A 17,591-nucleotide genomic window follows, 5' to 3' on the forward strand; every position below is an offset into this window, starting at 1 on the left:
TAGGAGGCTGAGGTGGGAGGATCACCTGAGGTCAAGACCAGTCTGGCCAACATGCCGAAACCCCATCTCTACTAAAAATACAAAAATTAGCCAGGCATGGTGGCGCATGCCTGTGATCCCAGCTACTCGGGAGGCTGAGGCAAGAGAATTGCTTGAACCTGGGAGGTGGAGGTTGCCGTGAGAAGAGATTGCACCACTGCACTGTAGCCTGGGTAACAGAGTGAGACTCTGTCTAAAAAAAATAAAAATAAAAATAAAAATTGTGTGACAAAAACTTACATTAAAAAAATTGCTGGGCGCGGTGGCTCACACCTGTAATCCCAGCACTTTGGGAGGCTGAGGCGGGCAGATCACTTAAGGTCAGGAGTTCGAGGCCAGTCTGGCCAACATGGTAAAACCCTTTCTCTATTAAAAATACAAAAATTAGCCGGGCATGGTGGCATGCGCCTGTAATCCCGGGTACTTAGGAGGCTGAAGCAGGAGAATTGCTTGAACCCGGGAGGCAGAGGTTGCAGTGAGCTGAGATCACACCACTGCACTCCAGCCTGGGTGACAGAGCAAGACTCTGTCTCAAAAAAAAGAAAAAAAAAAAAAGAAAGAAAGAAAAAAGAAAAAAATTACATTAAAAAATTAGTCATTATACATTGCACATTCCTAGAAAAGAATTATAAACAAATCATGCCAACAAATGGCTGCTTTTCTTCTTTTAGGTTCTCATTCCATTTATTCAATTGTACACATATATATATTTTAGCACAGCTATCATCTTAGAGTTGTATAATTGTTACTTTCATTCAATATTTTATCACAAAATTATCCTTCATTGTTATATTTTTTATAATTTGTTTGCAACACTCCATTCAGTTGATTATTACAATTTACTTCATCATTTCTTTGTCTCCAAGTTGGGATGTTTATAAATAATGCTGGAGTGAAATGCTTCCGCAGGCTCAGAAAAGGGCAAGTTGCAGCTTTTGTATCTGAAGGGAATGGAAACAGCCCAAAGAGGGCCTCTTTCAGAGATCCAAACGGATTGTCTGCATAGCATTGTCCTACAAGCTGTTAAGAATGAGCTGTATTTATAGGTTGTCTCATTTATGGTTTACTGAGTGAGGAAACTAAGTTGGCAAAGCCCTGCTTTTTAGAGCCAGTGAACTCACAAAAGACGCAGCTATAACATATTCCTAGTTCAATTTAGCCGGTGGGGCAGCTAGGGAAGTTCTCTTCTTTTATGATTCCTCTTTCCTTGCCGTATCAGCCACTACTTCAGCAAAACCTGTCTTTGCTAAGGCAGCCTTCAGCTTCAGTGGTGAATGCGGGCCATGGGTCTACCTCCTGAGCACCTCTCCAGGAGTCACAGAAACAGCGCTGGAAAGGAATGAGGGGATTTCCCACTCATTGGGAGGGGCAACTTGATAAAACAGATAAGAGAACAATTCAAAGGACCAGTAGGTGGCATGTAGTGAAGGAGTATACGTTGGGAGAAAGAAATGGTAAGAAACAAATATGCACCAATTGCATATTTACCAAAGATGGTAAAGATGGTAAATTTTACCATCTTTTCCACAGTCTTAGATTAATGCACTGTCTTATAGCCCTTGTATTAAAACATAACACCACAGTTTTCTACTCCTGGAAACACTGTCCCTACATTAGGAAAAACAATTTTAGAAGGTGAAACCTTGAGTGTACACCACGTGGCTTTAAATAGTCCCCCTAGTTATGGAAACAACTTAGTTTTCAAATGGCTCAGCACTTTTATTTCTCCCTAAATTCAATTCTTATCTAATGGGGTCACCACTGCTATCTAAGTAGGTGCTTTGCCTTGTGCTATAGTAAGTAAATTATCACCTTTAGAAAACATGCCCCAAGGAAGGCTAGGGAAAGTGCAGACACCCCTGCCAATGACTGTGCAGCCCACCCAGCCAGGGCTCTGCCCTCTCCAGGCCCACAGCCTAGATACACTGTGTGTGAGTGAAAGTAAATCCTCTTTGTGCCAAATTCTGAAGACAGCTGGTGATTACTAACCTTTAGTATAAGGCAACTGTTCATAAACCTGAGATTGTCCAATCTTTCAATTCTTATCAGCAGACCTATGATGAGCTAGTAAAAAAGTTTTCCTTTAGAATTTAACTTTCAGGCATTAAGTAAATAATTGTTTGCTTTTTCCCTATGAAGGAAGAGGAGCAAGATGGAAAGAAGGTAGAATATTGTCAATTAACAATCCATCCTATTAATAACCAGGAAATAAGTGGTTTATAATATTCATCATCACCATTATCAAAATAATAGTCATTTATAACAGTTCTTTGTATCACGAGGCAATTTTACATATATCGTATTAGTTGAGCATCCCAATACCACCAGAGGTAAGACAAATATTGTTATCTCCAACAGGTATATAGAATATTCTAGTTGAAATGGTTAAAGCTCTGTCGCTCACCATTCAGAAGTTAAGTTTCCAGTTCCTCCAAAACAATCTTCTAAGTATCAATGAGTAAGGAATATAAAAGAGGAAAGTGAGTCTGGTCCTTCTTAATTTCAGCACTTTCTCTCGCCAAAGCAGTTGATAAATCATTCATGAGGCACACTTCTCCACTCCTTACTGCCTGGGCCTGGGGAATGGTACAGGAAAGAAAGCAGTTCTAAAAGTAACCTGCAGAGGTGACTTGCCTAGCTGCTCCTGCACCTACAAAACGCTCTCAAGCTGCAAAATCCTCATCAACAAAAGAAGGAGATAAGAGTGAAGGAAATAAGACAGCACATGCAACTAGATGCCAAGTCAACAAAGTAAAACTCTGGCCGTTTTTCATACTATTAGTCTATGCTCTGACTTTCTCCACTGAAAGTGGATAAACCTGTGCCAATCAACACAGAGGATTACTGATAAATTTACTGGCAACAGAGATAATGCTTTACAATTGCGGGATAAAATGACTCCCTATTAGGAGATCAAGTAGAATTAAGGGAAACATAATCCAGCATTGGTTTTTAAACACAAGAAGGGCATTCTTGAGGAATGGGGAGGAAGCAGACTTTGTGGGGCTCTAAAGGGAGGGCTAGGGACCAGCTGGGAGAAAACACAGGCAAGGAAGATATTCCAAACACTCCTTTTTCAACTTCCTAGGAATCAGATTATTGGGGAGCTGCTGGAAAGATAATACAGGATTTTTTTCATACTCAAACTCATCAAACTAATAAAAAAAAAATCAGCATTGCAGTAACACTGCGAGGCTGGTGAAGGGTTAGCAAAGTTCTCAGAAGCAACAGTATCTCTGTATATGCAGACAAATATACAGGTAGAAGGTGCACTAATCAGGGAGATCCCATTCCCAGGCAGAACCAAAAGCATTCCCAATATGCAAGAGGACTTATGGCATGACAGAGAAGCTCTTTTTAAACATAATCATAAAACTGTATTGGGAAAGATAATTAAACATATGAATAAAGGGAACGTGAAACCTCATTCAACTTGGGAGGACAATACATATTAAAGATAACAATATGTTAGGTTAACATAGAAACAAAGAGTGAATTAAGGGCCAGGCTCAGGGGCTCATGCCTGTAATCCCAGCACTTTGAGAGGCCAAGGCATGAGGATCACTTGAGGGCAGGAGTTTGGGACCAGCCTGGCCAACATAATGAGATGCTATCGCTATATTAAAAAAAAAATAGAAGAATGAATTAAAATTCAACAGAATGGCCAGGCGCGGTGGCTCATGCTTGTAATCCCAGCACTTTGGGAGGCTGAGGCGGGCGGATCACGAGGTCAGGAGATTGAGACCACGGTGAAACCCCATCTCTACTAAAAATACAAAAAATTAGCCGGGCTTGGTGGCGGGTGCCTGTAGTCCCAGCTACTCGGGAGGCTGAGGCAGGAGAATGGTGTGAACCCGGGAGGCGGAGCTTGCAGTGAGCCAAGATTGCGCCACTGCACTCCAGCCTGGGCAACAGAGCAAGACTCCATCTCAAGAAAAAAAAAAAAAATCAACAGAATGCTTTAAAATACTTAATGAAATTTATTTGAAAACGTAAACCGGCAAAAATATGAAAGGATATTTGGGAAATGAGAAGAAAAGGTAATGATTGATTTAATACTTATTAGAACAAAAAATTATTAGATCAAAAAAATCTTCGAAAATGTAAAACCCCAAATGACTTTTTATTTGGACTTATTCTACAACAAACTAGGAATAATAAAACTACAGGATGAGAATTACTACTTAACAAATGCTGTCATGACAACTGTATACTACCACTAGAAAGAAAATTTACGTGGATGTTCAAAAGACAAAATAATTAATGTGAATAGTAAAGAAAAAAGAGGGAGAAGAAGGGAAATACAATATTAGTTTCAAACACAGGAACAAAATTATTTTGGATCAATTAAGGAATTAGATATTATCAAAGGCAAGATAAATAAACACAAAAAAATAGTCAAGTTCCACAGAGTAAAAAGTAGCATTCTCCAAAAAGCACTTATTTAACACCTGTCATGAAGGAATGAAAGCGCTAAATGTTAGGAATACAGAGATGAGGCTGGGCACGGTGGCTCACGCCTGTAATCCCAGCACTTTGGGAGGCCGAGGCGGGCGGATCACGAGGTCAGGAGATCGAGACCATCCTGGCTAACATGGTGAAACCCCGTCTCTACTAAAAATACAAAAAAAAATTAGCCGGGCGTGTTGGCGGGTGCCTGTAGTCCCAGCTACTCAGGAGGCTGAGGCAGGAGAATGGCATGAACCCAAGAGGCAGAGCTTGCAGTGAACCGAGATCGCGCCACTGCACTCCAGGCTGGGTGACAGAGCGAGACTCTGTCTCAAAAAAAAAAAAAAAAAAAAAAAAAAAAAAAAAAAAAAGGAATACAGAGATGAATAAAGCAGGTTTGACAGAACTTCCACCAGCCTGGCAGACTAACACATGGAGCCTCCTTTCAACAAACACATGGCCAGGCAGAATAAAATACAAGCACATCCTGAAACACACACTACCTTGATTCAAGTGAGTTCTACAACATGTCTTATTTAATCTACTGTAGTCTCTTTTTCTGTCATGTATTCTATGTACTAGAGAAAAGTTTGACCCATAACGGGTGACAAAAAGATGTACAAGTAGCATAATATTTCCAGACCTATCAAAACCAGAGAAAAAGCATCATAATGAATATTAAAATAGAAGTTTTAATGTGGCTCAAAGTGCATATTTTCATGGGAAATAGTCAAGAAGCAAACAGTAAATATCAGCTGATATAATAGGAAGAATTCCAAAATGGCCCCACGATTCTGACAGTGTTAGTCCCGTGATTACATTATAGTAGATAGCAAAAGGGATTTTGCAGATATAATTAAGGTTACTAAACAGTTGGCTTAAAGATAGGGAGATTGTCCAAATAGTCCTAACCAGTCATATGAGCTGTAAACCAAAAGGTATCTAATACAGGTCTCAATCAATTTAAAAGTTTATTTTGCCAAGGTTAAGGACATGCCTGGAAGAAAAAAGCACAAAATCACAGAAATAGTCTGTGGTCTGTGCCTTTCTCCAAAGATGATTTTGAGAGCTTCAATATTTAAAGGGGAAAAGCTGGCTAGCGGGGAAAGAGGGAGGATATGGTAATCCACATGTTCCAAGGGAAAAGAAACATGTAGGGGAACAGTCAATTATGTATTTCTCTCAAGCTTTGCAAATCAGCACTCTACATAAGATAAGGTGAGCTTAGAGCAGCTGCCTGTGGAGGTATTTAACTTTTTATCTGTAGCTATCTGCTTAGGAACAAAGGAAAGGCAGTTTCTTTTCTTTCGTTCTTTTTTTTTTTTTGAAATGGAGTTTTGCTATTGTTGCCCAGGCTAGAGTGCAATGGTGTGATCTCAGCTCACTGCAACCTCCACCTCCTGGGTTCAAGCAAAGGGTCTCCCGCCTCAGCCTCCTGAGTAGCTGGGATTACAGGCGCGCGCCACGATACCTGAGTAATTTTTGTATTTTTAGTAGAGATGGGGTTTCACCATGTTGGCCAGGCTGGTCTCGAGCTCCTGACCTTAGGTGATCCACCCGCCTTGGCCTCCCAAAGTGCTGGGATTACAGACATGAGCCACCGTGCTCAGCCAGGAAAGGCAGTTTCTTGCAGGACTCAGCTTTTGGCTTAATTTTTTTTTTTTTTAAATCAGCACAGTGAATTTCTGTCCTGAGTTTTTGTTTTCCTTTCACAGAACCCTTTAAAAGCAAAGTGTTTTCTCTAGCTGATAATAGAAGGAGAGGTCAGAAAGAAGATATCCAATATGAGAGAAATCTTCCATTCCTGGCTTTGAAGATGGAGGGGGCCATGTGGAAAGAACCCAAAAGCAGCTTACAGGCACTGAGAGTAACCCCCAGCAGATATTCAGCAATAAATGGGGACATCAGTCCTACAGCCCCAAGGAACTGGATTCTGCCAACAACCAAAATGAGCCTGGACACAGATTCCTCCCCAGAGCCTCCAGAGGAGACTGCATTCAACTGACAACTTGATTTGGCTCTAGTGAGACCCAAATAAATGCTAATAAATGGGTGTTTTGAGCAACTAAGTTTATGGAAAGTTGTTCCACAGCAATAGCAAACTAATGCAACAGGCAAGTGGGTAGGCATCTTCTGACATTATGAAATACTATGAAAGACTAACAAACACCACTGCAGCCTAGAATGACTAATGAATCATGTAAATAAGGGCTAAAAGAAACCAGAGGCATGTCAATGAGAGACTGAAAACAAATGGAAGAAAGATTGCCAAGATATGCCTCTTTATGGGGATTTTGCTTTAACAACCTGTGGAGTATTAACTTACAGCTTCCATTTCCAGGATAAATGGAACATATATACATGCAACCACAAAACATTTTGAATACATACCTAAACCCCAAAGAAAGGGAATCTCTAGGTGTCAGAGATCCAAGAAAAACCAAAGCCAAAACAGATATCAACAGATGACATTGTGGGCTTCCCACAGGATTTTAGGATCTGAACATGGGCCATAGCAGCAAGTGCTGGGCTTTCAATGGCCACTTTGGAACAGGATATACAAGGGGTCTTCAAAAAGTTCATGGAAAATGCAAATTATGAAAAAACTATGAAGAGATTTCAATTTTTTTGCACCAAATAAACTTGTACTAGCTTGTTATAACTTGTCTGAACAGGATCTAGTTTGAGGCACTAAGAAGAATAAGACATCAGTTTTAAAACAGCCCCTATTACAGCAACATGAATTCTGTGAAAATTGAAGCAGAACAAACATCAAATTTATGATGAAGCTTGAGTAGAAGAATAGTAAAATCACTGATACTTTACAAAAAACTGTATGAGGACAATGACCCAAAGAAATAAACAGTTTACAAATGGATAACTCGTTTTAAAAATGGATGAGATGATGTTGAAGAAGCAGCCCACAGCCGCAGATCATCCACATCAATCTGCAAGGGAAAAGTTCATCTTGTTTATGCTCTTATTTATTTTCCTTTTTAAAATTTTTTTTCTTTTTTTTTTCTCAGAGATTATTATTCTGATCATGCCCTAGTTGAAGAGAACAGATAATAAACAGCAGAAACAATAGCTGATACCACAGACATTTCAACTGGTTCAGCTTACACAATTCTAACAGAAAAATTAAAGTTGAGCAAACTGTCTACTCCATGGGTATCAAAACCAGACTGCCCAGATAAGCTGCAGACAAAAGCAGAGCTTTCAATGGAAATTTTAAACAAGTAGGATCAACTTCCTGAAGCATTTCTTCAAAGCTTTGTAACAGAAGATGAAACATGGTTTTACCAGTATGGTCCTGAAGAGGAAGCACAATCAAAGCAATGGCTACCAAGAGGTGGCAGTGGTCCAGTCAAAGCAAAAGCAGAGTGGTCAAAAGCAAAGGTCATGGCAATAGTTTTTTGAGATGCTCAAGGCACTTTTCCTGTTGACCTTCTGGAAGACCAAAGATAACATCTGCTTACTATGAGGGTGTTTTGAGAAAGTTAGCCAAAGCTTTAGCAGAAAAATGCCTGGAAAAGCTTCACCCGAGAGCTCTGCTCATTCCTCTCATAAAACAAGGGCAATTTTTCAAGAGTTTCAATGGTAAGTCATTAGGCATCCACCTTACAGTCCTGATGTGGTTCCCTCTGTCTTCTTTTTGTTTCTTAGTCTTAAGTAATCTTTAAAGGGCACTCATTTTTCTTTAGTAATGTAAAAACAACTGCATTGGTGTGGTAAATTTCTAGGAGCCTCAGTTCTTTGGGGATGGACTAAGTGGCTGTTATCATCAGTTACAAAAGTGTCTTGAACTTGATGGAGCTTATGCTGAGAAATAAAGTTTATATTAGTAATGTTTTTTATTTCCATTTTCTATGAATTTTCTGAAGTGCCCTCATATGGCCTTAGGACCCAGGGGCAGAAGAGTGGGACTGAGTTCAACTGATGAAGGTAAGAGCCTTGAAGAATTGGTCCAAGAAGGATCCCGCCTATCAGCTGAGAAAGGAAGGATGCTTGCCATTTATGCAGATCCTTGAGTTAAAAAAAAAAAAAAAAAAATCTCTCAAGGGAAATCAGAACCCCAGGTCTGCTTGGTAGAATCCAAAGTCTACCTTCATAATGTGGGAGCACAGCTGAAGAAACTAATGAAAAAACTGGCTGAGCCCTAGGTAGAAGCATTGCAAAATCTGTCTAGAGGTATACTTCCCAACACAGCGCACATAGAACTCCACCAGAAAAGCAACTCCCACTGAAGACAAGTCACCTTTAAAATATGTAATACATACTAGGGAGCAAACCAATACAAAGGAGAGGTGGCAGATGAAACAAACAGAAGCAAGAACTGAAAGTAAAAGAGTATCAAAGAGACAGTAAAAAATAAGTATGTTTGAAGTGGTAAAAGAGACTAAAGTAGGGAGAGGAGACAAAAATCATAATAAAATAACAAGATAGCAAGATTTTTTAAGGGTATAGTTTAAAATATCTGTATCAAAAGTTGTGTGATTAGAAATAAAGCTATTGAATTTTAAAATCCAGTGATCTGAAATGGGAGCTATATCTGTGCAAATAACCCAAAATGCAATTCAAGGAAATAAAAAATTGGAAAATGCAAACAAATAAGAGTTGTAAAGTAATAAATGGTCCAACAGACATCTCCTGATGGCTTCAAAAGGAAATATTAAAAAGAATTAGAAAGAGGCAGCTGGGCGCAGTGGCTCACACCTATAATCCCAACACTTTGGGAGGCCAAGGTGGGCAGATCACAAGGTCAGGAGATCGAGACCACCCTGGCTAACATGGTGAAAACCCGTGTCTACTAAAAATACAAAAAATTAACTGGGCATGGTAGCGGGTACCTGTAGTCCCAGCTACTCGGAAGGCTGAGGCAGGAGAATGGCGTGAACCTGGGAGGCAGAGCTTGCAGTGAGCCGAGATTGCGCCACTGCACTCCAGCCTGGGCGACAGTGCCAGACTCCATCTCAAAAAAAAAAAAAAAAAAAAGAATTAGAAAGAGGCAAGATGTGAAGGGGTCAGTTGTAAGATGAATATATACTAGGGATCTAATGTACAGCATGGTAATTATAGTTAACAATCCTGTACTGTATACTTGAAATTTGTTGAGAGTAGATCTTAAATATTCCTATCAAACACAAACAAACAAAGAAACAGTCAATAAATAAATAAATGAGGTGATGGATAGGTTCATTACCTGGTTTGTGGTAGTCATTTCACAATGTACACAAATATCAAAACATCACATCCTTCCTGGTAAATACAGCCAATTTTTATTTGTCAATTATACCTTCATAAAGCTAGAGGGAAAAAATATGTAAAGAGGTAATGGCAAACAATTTTCTAGAATTGATGAAAGAAAAAAAAATCCTTATATCCAGAGAGTACAAGAAGTTCTGAGCTGGATTAAAGTAAATCTATTCCTATATTCACTGAAATCAAACTGCAGAACAACAAAGACAAACAGTAGATCCTGTAAGGAGCCAGAGACAAAAGACAGATGATCTTAAAAGGAACAATCATCAGACTGACAGCAATATTTTCATTGGTAAGAATAGATGCTAGGAAATAATGGAAATAAAATCTAGAAAGTATAGAGGAACAAAAACTGCCAACCTGGAACTTTATACTCACTGTTAGTACTCAAGAGTAATAATAAAATAAAGGTTCTTTTAAGATAAAGACTGAGTTTACTATGCATATATTCTCACTAAAAGAGTTACTATATGACATTTGGGGCTGGATGAAACTTTAAAAAAAAGAGTTATTATAAGAAAAGCTGGCTGGATGCAGTGGCTCACGCCTGTAATCCTAACACTTTGGGAGGCCAAGGTGGGCAGATTACGAGGTCAGGAGTTTCAAACCAGCCTGGCCGACATAGTGAAGCCCCGTTTCTACTAAAATTACAAAAATTAGCCAGGTGTGGTGGCACGTGCCTATAGTCCCAACTACTCGGGAGGCTGAGGCAGGAGAATCGCTTAAACCCGGAAGGCGGAGTTGCAGTGAGCCGAGACCACACCATTTCACTCCAGTCTGGGTGACAGAGTGAGACTCCATCTTAAAAAAAAAAAAAAAAATGCTGAACAGCAAGGATGAAAGAAGCATTTGTAAGCAAGAAACTGGCTAGCATGTTGGTAAATAATAATAAACTATCATTCAAACTAAAATGTCAAATAATAATAAAGTGAAAGATGACAGAGAGGGAAACTGAAGTTAAAGTATAATAAGGTCATATACTTTTAGAGAACAAAAACATTTATTAACTTTAGATTTTTGTGGGGAGAAAGGCTGCAATTTTTTTATTGATACATAATAGTTGTATATATTTTGAGGGTATTTTGGTACATGCATACAATGTGTAATATTACTAACTTTCAATTTTTTAAAGTAAATATGCATGTTAAAAATAAAACAGTCCCTTCTCTATAGAAGCTTCTACTATCCAGGAACAGGATAAGTGATGTTAAAAGGCATGCCCAGTGAGCAAGAATGCCATCAGGGAAAGAGGGATGAGATGAAGGCATTAGGGAAGACTTCAAAAACATGATGTTTAAGCTCTATCCTTAGAAATTAGCCACTTGCTGAAAACAGAATGCAATCTAGTAGTCTGTGGGGACTGACTGTACATAAAAAGCATGGACTCTTGGAAGAGTTGGCATATTTTGAGTGGTTCCATCTGGGTGTAATGTAGAATAGGTGTGGGTTATGATGAGATAAGAAGATGAAAAGGTAGACCAAGAAGAAATGTTAAAGAACTATATAGGTGACATTAAGAGATCTGCACTTTATTTAGTAGGTGGTGGGGGCTATTGAAGATATATTTTTTAAATTTTTTCATTGTGGTAAAATATATATAACATAAAATTTACCATTTTAACCTTTTTTTTTTTTTTTTTTGAGACAGGGTCTTGTTCTGTTGCCCAGGCTGGAGTGCAGTGGTGCAATCATGGTTCACTGCAGCCTCAACCTCCTGGGCTCAAATGATCCTCCCACCTCAGCCTCCCGAACAGCTGGGATGACAGGCATGTACCACCAAGCCTGGCTAATTTTTGTATTTTTTTGTAGAGACAAGGTTTCACTATGTTGCCCAGGCTGATCTCAACCTCCTGGGCTCAAGTCATCTGCCCACCTCAGCCTCCCAAACTGCTGGAATTACAGGCATGAGCCACTGCGTCCGGCCCATTTTAACCATTTTTAAATATACAATTCAGCAGCAACCATCATCACTATCTATCTCCACAACTTTTTATCATCTCAAACTCAAACTCTGTACCCATTAAACAATAACACCCCATTCCCACCTACTCCCAGTTCCTGGTAACCCCTATTCTTGTTTCTACTAATTTGACTATACTGAATATTTCATGTAAGTAGGATCATACAATGTTGTTTGTGTCCAGCTTATTTCACTTAGCGTAATGTCTTCAAGGTTCATCCATGTTGCAGCATGTATCAAAATTTCCTTCCTTTTTAAGGCTGAGTAACATTCTATTGTGCATATTTAACACATTTTGTTTATCCACATATCCATCAATGGACATAACATTTAAAATTTATAACCAGGAGAGTAATGTGTTCATGTAACTGCTTTAGAAAGGTAACCCTAGAAGGAGATTAAAGGATACCACTTGCGAACCAAAAGATGAACCTGTTTCCAGAAAGTGAAAATGGTCAAACAGGTGGAAGAAGTCTAGTAAAATGAAGTCAGAAATGTCTCTAGGTTTGGGAAAAGCAGTTGTAGTATAGCAGGGGATAGGAAACATTGAAGACTAGTTAACCTAGTTAGCATGCTCAGAAACACATATCTGCATGGGAAGACCTTTCCCATACTACAATAAATTTTGAACATTTGGCACCTATGTTTAAGACAAAGAGGTTGAAGACACCAAATTAACAAAATATTTCAGCCTCTTAAGAAATACAAATATACTCAGAGAGATGGGAAAAACAGTTTTCTTGAAAATGAGACATCTTAGGCCTTGTATGGTGGCTCATGACTGTAATCCCAGCACTTTGGGAGGCAGAGGTGAGCAGATCACTTGCGCCCAGGAGTTCAAAACCAGTCGGGGCAACATGGCAAGATCCTGTCTCTATAAAAACTATAAAAATTAGTTGGGCTTGGTGGTATGTGCCTGTAGTCTCAGTTACTCAGGAGGCTGAGGTGGGAGGAGGCAGAGGCTGCAGTGAGCCAAGATCGTGGCACTGTACTTCAGCCTGGGTGACAGAGCAAGACCGTGTCAGAAAGAGAAGGGGAGGAGAGGGAAGGGGAGGGAAGGGGAGGGGAGGGGAAGGGAGAGAGAAAGAAGAAAAGAAGGGAAGGGAAGGGAAGGGAAGGGAAGGGAAGGAAGGAAGGAAGGAAGGAAGGAAGGAAGGAAGGAAGGAGAAGGGAGGGGAAGGGGAAGGGGAAAGGGAGAGAAGGAGGGAGGGAGGGGGGAAGGGAGGGAAGGAGGGAGGGAGGGAAGGAAGGAAAAGAAAGAAAGAAAGAGAAAGAGAGAGAAAGAAGGAAAAGAAGGAAAGGAAGGAAGGAAAGAAAGAGAAAGAAAAAAGAAAGGGAAGGAAGGAAAGAAGGAAGGAGAGAGAGAGAAAGAAAGAAAAAGAAAGAAAGAAAGAAGAAAAGAAAGACATTTTAAAGAGTTATTTTGAAAAAATTTTGAACGTAACTCTGTTATATTGATTACAAGACAGTGCAGCTACACATCATGTACTTCATCTTAATGATGAAAACAAAAGATGGTAAGGTATGCTGACATAATCACAACTTAGAATAACAGGATTGTGATCCTGGGAAGGGACAGCCCATACTTCCCCATCATCGCATGAATAAACATTCTATCAACTGTAATGCTTAAAATGTATGGGTGTTATGGGTGGCAACGCTGGAGTTAATTTACCCTCCATGCTTATATTCTGATGCTTAATAGCATGGAATGACCCCAACTTCGAAAATTCATTTTTAGGCCTGAATTATCCTCTTATTCAAGCTACATTGCTTAAATTAAATGGATGCTTACTATAATCCTTTGCTTTTTTTTTTTTTTTTAAATAGAGTCTCGCTCTGTAGCCCAGGCTGGAGTGCAGTGGGGCAATCTGGGCTCACCGCAACCTCTGCCTCTCAGAGTTCAAGTGATTCTCCTGCCTCAACTGGGATTACAGGCACCCGCCACCATGCCTGGCTAATTTTTGTATTTTTAGTAGAGATGGGATTTCACCATTCTGGCCAGGCTGGTCTCGAACTCCTGACCTCAGGTGATCCATCTCGGACTCCCAAAGTGCTGGGATTATAGGCGTGAGCCACCGCATGCCCAGCCTCCTTCGCCTTTTTGAACTTAAGGAAAAGAATGACCAGCAAGTTGGCAGGCAGGATAATTCTACAATATTATTTAGAAGGAAAAATAACTAAAACTTGAACACTATTATCTTTACCTACTGGTGTCATTTAAGAAGCTCTACTTTAAAACGTACACACCTACTGTTAAAAGACCCTGCAAAATGATGATGCAGATGTTATTCTGGCTCAACCATTTTTATTGTTTAATACAAATAAATGAGAAAATATTTTCTCATTATTGAATTCACATGAATAGTGTCTAAAGGTACAGATTTTTAAAGACAAATAAAAAAATAACCTATACTATTCGGGTAATGGGTACACTAAAAGCCCAGACTTTGACACTACACTATATATCCACATGACAAAACTGCACTTGTACCGTCTAAATCTATAAAAAATTTTAAAAAACAAATAGAAAAATAACCTACCAATTATTCTAAGCCTACTAAAGCAAAGCTCCTTCCTTGGGGGTATTAAATTACCAGAATATTAAATTGACATGATTTTATGATTTTGATTATTTATTATTGTTGCTGTTATAAAGGTGCTGCAAGGAAAACTTCATGCATTTTATAATGATTTGATATCATATCAGAAGAAGCTTTGGACATGTCAAAATAAATCTATTTTTAGTACCAAATTATTTTTAAGGTATGAAAAATATTTCCTGAAAAAGAACACATCTCAAAAATAACAACTTTTATTGAAGCGTTACTATTAAAACATGGCAGGCAGTAAGCAAAGATCTCTTAAATATATTATTGTATTTAATTCTTATAGGAATTTCGTTAAGTAGGTCCCAGTATTATCTCTATTTTACAGGTGAGGAAACTGAGGCTTAGAGGGTTTAGAGAATTTGCCAAATGTGACACAGCCACTAAGTGGCAGAGCCATGCCCTCTGACCTGGCAATCTGCAGCACTCTGCTCCAGAAACGGGCATACCTGGCTCTACATATAGCAGTGCCTCAATAACATAGTTTCATTCAACGTCGATGACAAAAAAATTCCTGGCCAGGGCCACTGTCTATGTGGAGTCTGCTCATTCTCCCCATGTCTGCGTGAGTTTTCTCTGGGCTTTGGTTTCCTTCATATCCCAAAGCTGTGCACATGTCTACATGGTCCCCGGCTGAGTGAGTGGGTGTGTCTGTGAAAGCGCACCCTGTGATGGGATAGCTTCCTGGACAGGGGAGAGGGGAGGGTTCCCACTCTGAACCAGAGAGACTCTGGCTACCCCATGACCTTGAACTGTAATAATTGGGTAAATAATGATCTTGTTTTTACTAATCCTTCTTAACTGTATGTATAGATCCCATTTATTTCTATGTTTAATATTAGAAGTGTTGTGGTCTTTATTTGAAGTTTGGTGATTTTTTTATGACTAGAACTACGCTGTAGGAACTTAACTCTTGTTTATATCAATTAGCCTATGGTAAAACTGGTTTCCTAATACCTCGTTTGTGCTTAAACGTTCACAGTTTCCAAGAATTTATCAAGAATGTTAAGTGAGGATGTACTGCATTTATTTAAAGAGAATGCTTCCTATCTGTTGGCTAGGGGGAAAAAAAGTCAAGAAAATTTAACAGCAAACCTATTCTTTTACATTAATACATTACCAAAGCTCCCTTTTGGCTATTTTTAATTCATAAAGATTTTGGCTGAATTATTTTCATTATTTTGAAACAAAAATTAAGTTCTTGCCTCGGCATTTTGCATTACAAATGCAAATGCATTACAAATGGTTAATACAAATAAATGAGAGTACTTAGGTAATATGTTTACATTTCCGTTTTTCAAATTATAGAAGAATTCACCTTTCTCTGTGACTCCTACATCTATAACTGAACTGACATCTCCAGTTTTCTTCATCTGAATTAAAAATAATACTAAAAAAAGCACAGAATAAAAGTTTACATTTGGCATAACTTTAGTAGTCTCCACGATTGTGGTCTTATAATAAACAAATTGAAGCATTTGGAAAGTGAGCATGTATTTCAGGAATAAAGAAATAAATACCAACATTTACTTCCAAAATTCTTGTGTGCGGGGAGAACATTGTCTACAATTTATTTTTTCTGTTACTATCAAAAACATCATTCAACTTTTCAATTCAAGCACTGGAAAAAATACTAACATTTAACCGACAAACAAAAATGTTTTGATGAACAAACCAGCAATAAAAGTGTACATGAGTATGTATATCATATTTTTCCTCCTTGTATTTAACAAATGACCTTAAGATGATAACTCTCAAAATTTCAGGTTTATCCTCCTAATTTGTGACATTCCTTGGAGGGAATTCAAAGGGAAGAAGAGAAAGGTTTTAAGCTTCAGGTTATGGTAAGGAACAGATTTGCATTTAGCAAATATTAGGAACAATCACATAAATAGTTCTGAATGAAGTTTAAAGAAAACGATTCCTTACTTCTAAAAAAAATGCAATTCGCGAGGTTGGGAGAAGACACTCAAATTTCCCCGACTCCACCCTACTAGTAAACAATCAGTGCAGCAATAAAAAAAAATGCCCTTTCCTGAATGCCCAGAGGAATCTTAAGAAACTCACCTTCTGAACTCAGGGCGTCTCGATTCTACTTTTACTGGCTATTGGCCTGCCTACTGGCTGCCCTCTTTCCTATTTCTCGGCCAGGCGGGCTGGGAAGTAGATACTGTACCTGGGGTCACTGCTGGCGACACTGAAGCTCGCCCCATTCGGTGCTGCTGGCCCTGAGCATCACTCGCCGTCCCACTTGTTCCTCCTCGTCGTCATCGCAGGTCTTACACACACACACACACGTTCACACCCTCGCGCGCGCACCTGCTGTTAGAGGTACAGCCCCACCCCAGCAAAATCCTCGCTTTCTCTTCCCCGGGACGTAGCCCCAGAGGAGCGAATCTGGACCAAGCCCAAGACAGGCTGAAGCTACTGCTGCGCTGTCACCTCCGGCAGTGACAGCTATCGCGGCAGCCGCTCTGCGCGTGGTCAGCCAGGCCCGCCGAGGGCAGCACAGGTGGAGCAAGTTTGCACCCCCGGGGGATCCCCGCCCACCGCCCGCGGCAGCTTCTGCAGGCTCGGGGAAAGCGCGCGCCAGTGATTCAGCGCCTTTCCGCCGCCGCGGTTACCACGGCGACGCGCGCGCACGCGCACACACGCCCTCAGGGTTGTGGGGCGCGGCAGCCGCCCCTGCCCAGCTCTCCGGTTGCGCTCTAAGTACCCGCACCGGGGCGACACACTCCCACCCCGCAGGGGACCAAGCAAAAGGCTTTCGGGAACCTAAGCGGCCTTCATACTCTACCTCCTTTCCTTCACCAAGCCCTTCCCTTTCACCGTGGCCCTGAACAGTCTGGGGGATGAACACTCCTTCCAAATAAACACCCGGGCCAGGGTGGCTCAAGGGAGCCTTGGGTGCACTGCCTGGGTCAAAGACCCTTCGCGAATGTGTCCCCCAGCTTGTCCCCAGCTTGTGTCACCACAGCTACACAAGTTCCACTCTTCCAGTGGGAGTCTCTTTGGTCCCTACTCTGTAATTATCTTTCTATTTTGAGCAGGTGCTTTCTGACTGAGACTGGGAACCTGTGCTGGGAGGGGCTCACATCACCTCCAGGCCTTGCAGGTTAACTGGATGCCCAGTACAGTTTGACATTTGCATCTTGAGGAACGTGATAATCTAAACCACAGAAAACTTGTGTGGAAGGCTCTTGCATTTTTACTGTTTTAATAAAGATGCGAAAGCATCTAGGGATAACATGAGCAGAAAAGGTAGTCAGGGC

At 40.2% G+C, this 17,591-nt stretch overlaps 1 protein-coding gene across 1 annotated transcript in view; it reads right to left on the minus strand.

Moving 5' to 3' along the window:
- KIAA0319 (KIAA0319 ortholog) overlaps nt 1-16,920 on the minus strand; it is a 103,079-nt gene extending 86,159 nt beyond the window's left edge. Inside the window, exon 1 of the mRNA XM_012509038.2 lies at nt 16,496-16,920. The gene's annotated coding sequence lies outside the window, so the exon portion shown is untranslated. The remainder of the gene's footprint in view (nt 1-16,495) is intronic.
- Nucleotides 16,921-17,591: the final 671 nt, after the last annotated feature.

The sequence above is a fragment of the Nomascus leucogenys genome, chromosome 8 (genome assembly GCF_006542625.1).
Source record: "Nomascus leucogenys isolate Asia chromosome 8, Asia_NLE_v1, whole genome shotgun sequence".
NCBI lineage: Eukaryota > Metazoa > Chordata > Mammalia > Primates > Hylobatidae > Nomascus > Nomascus leucogenys.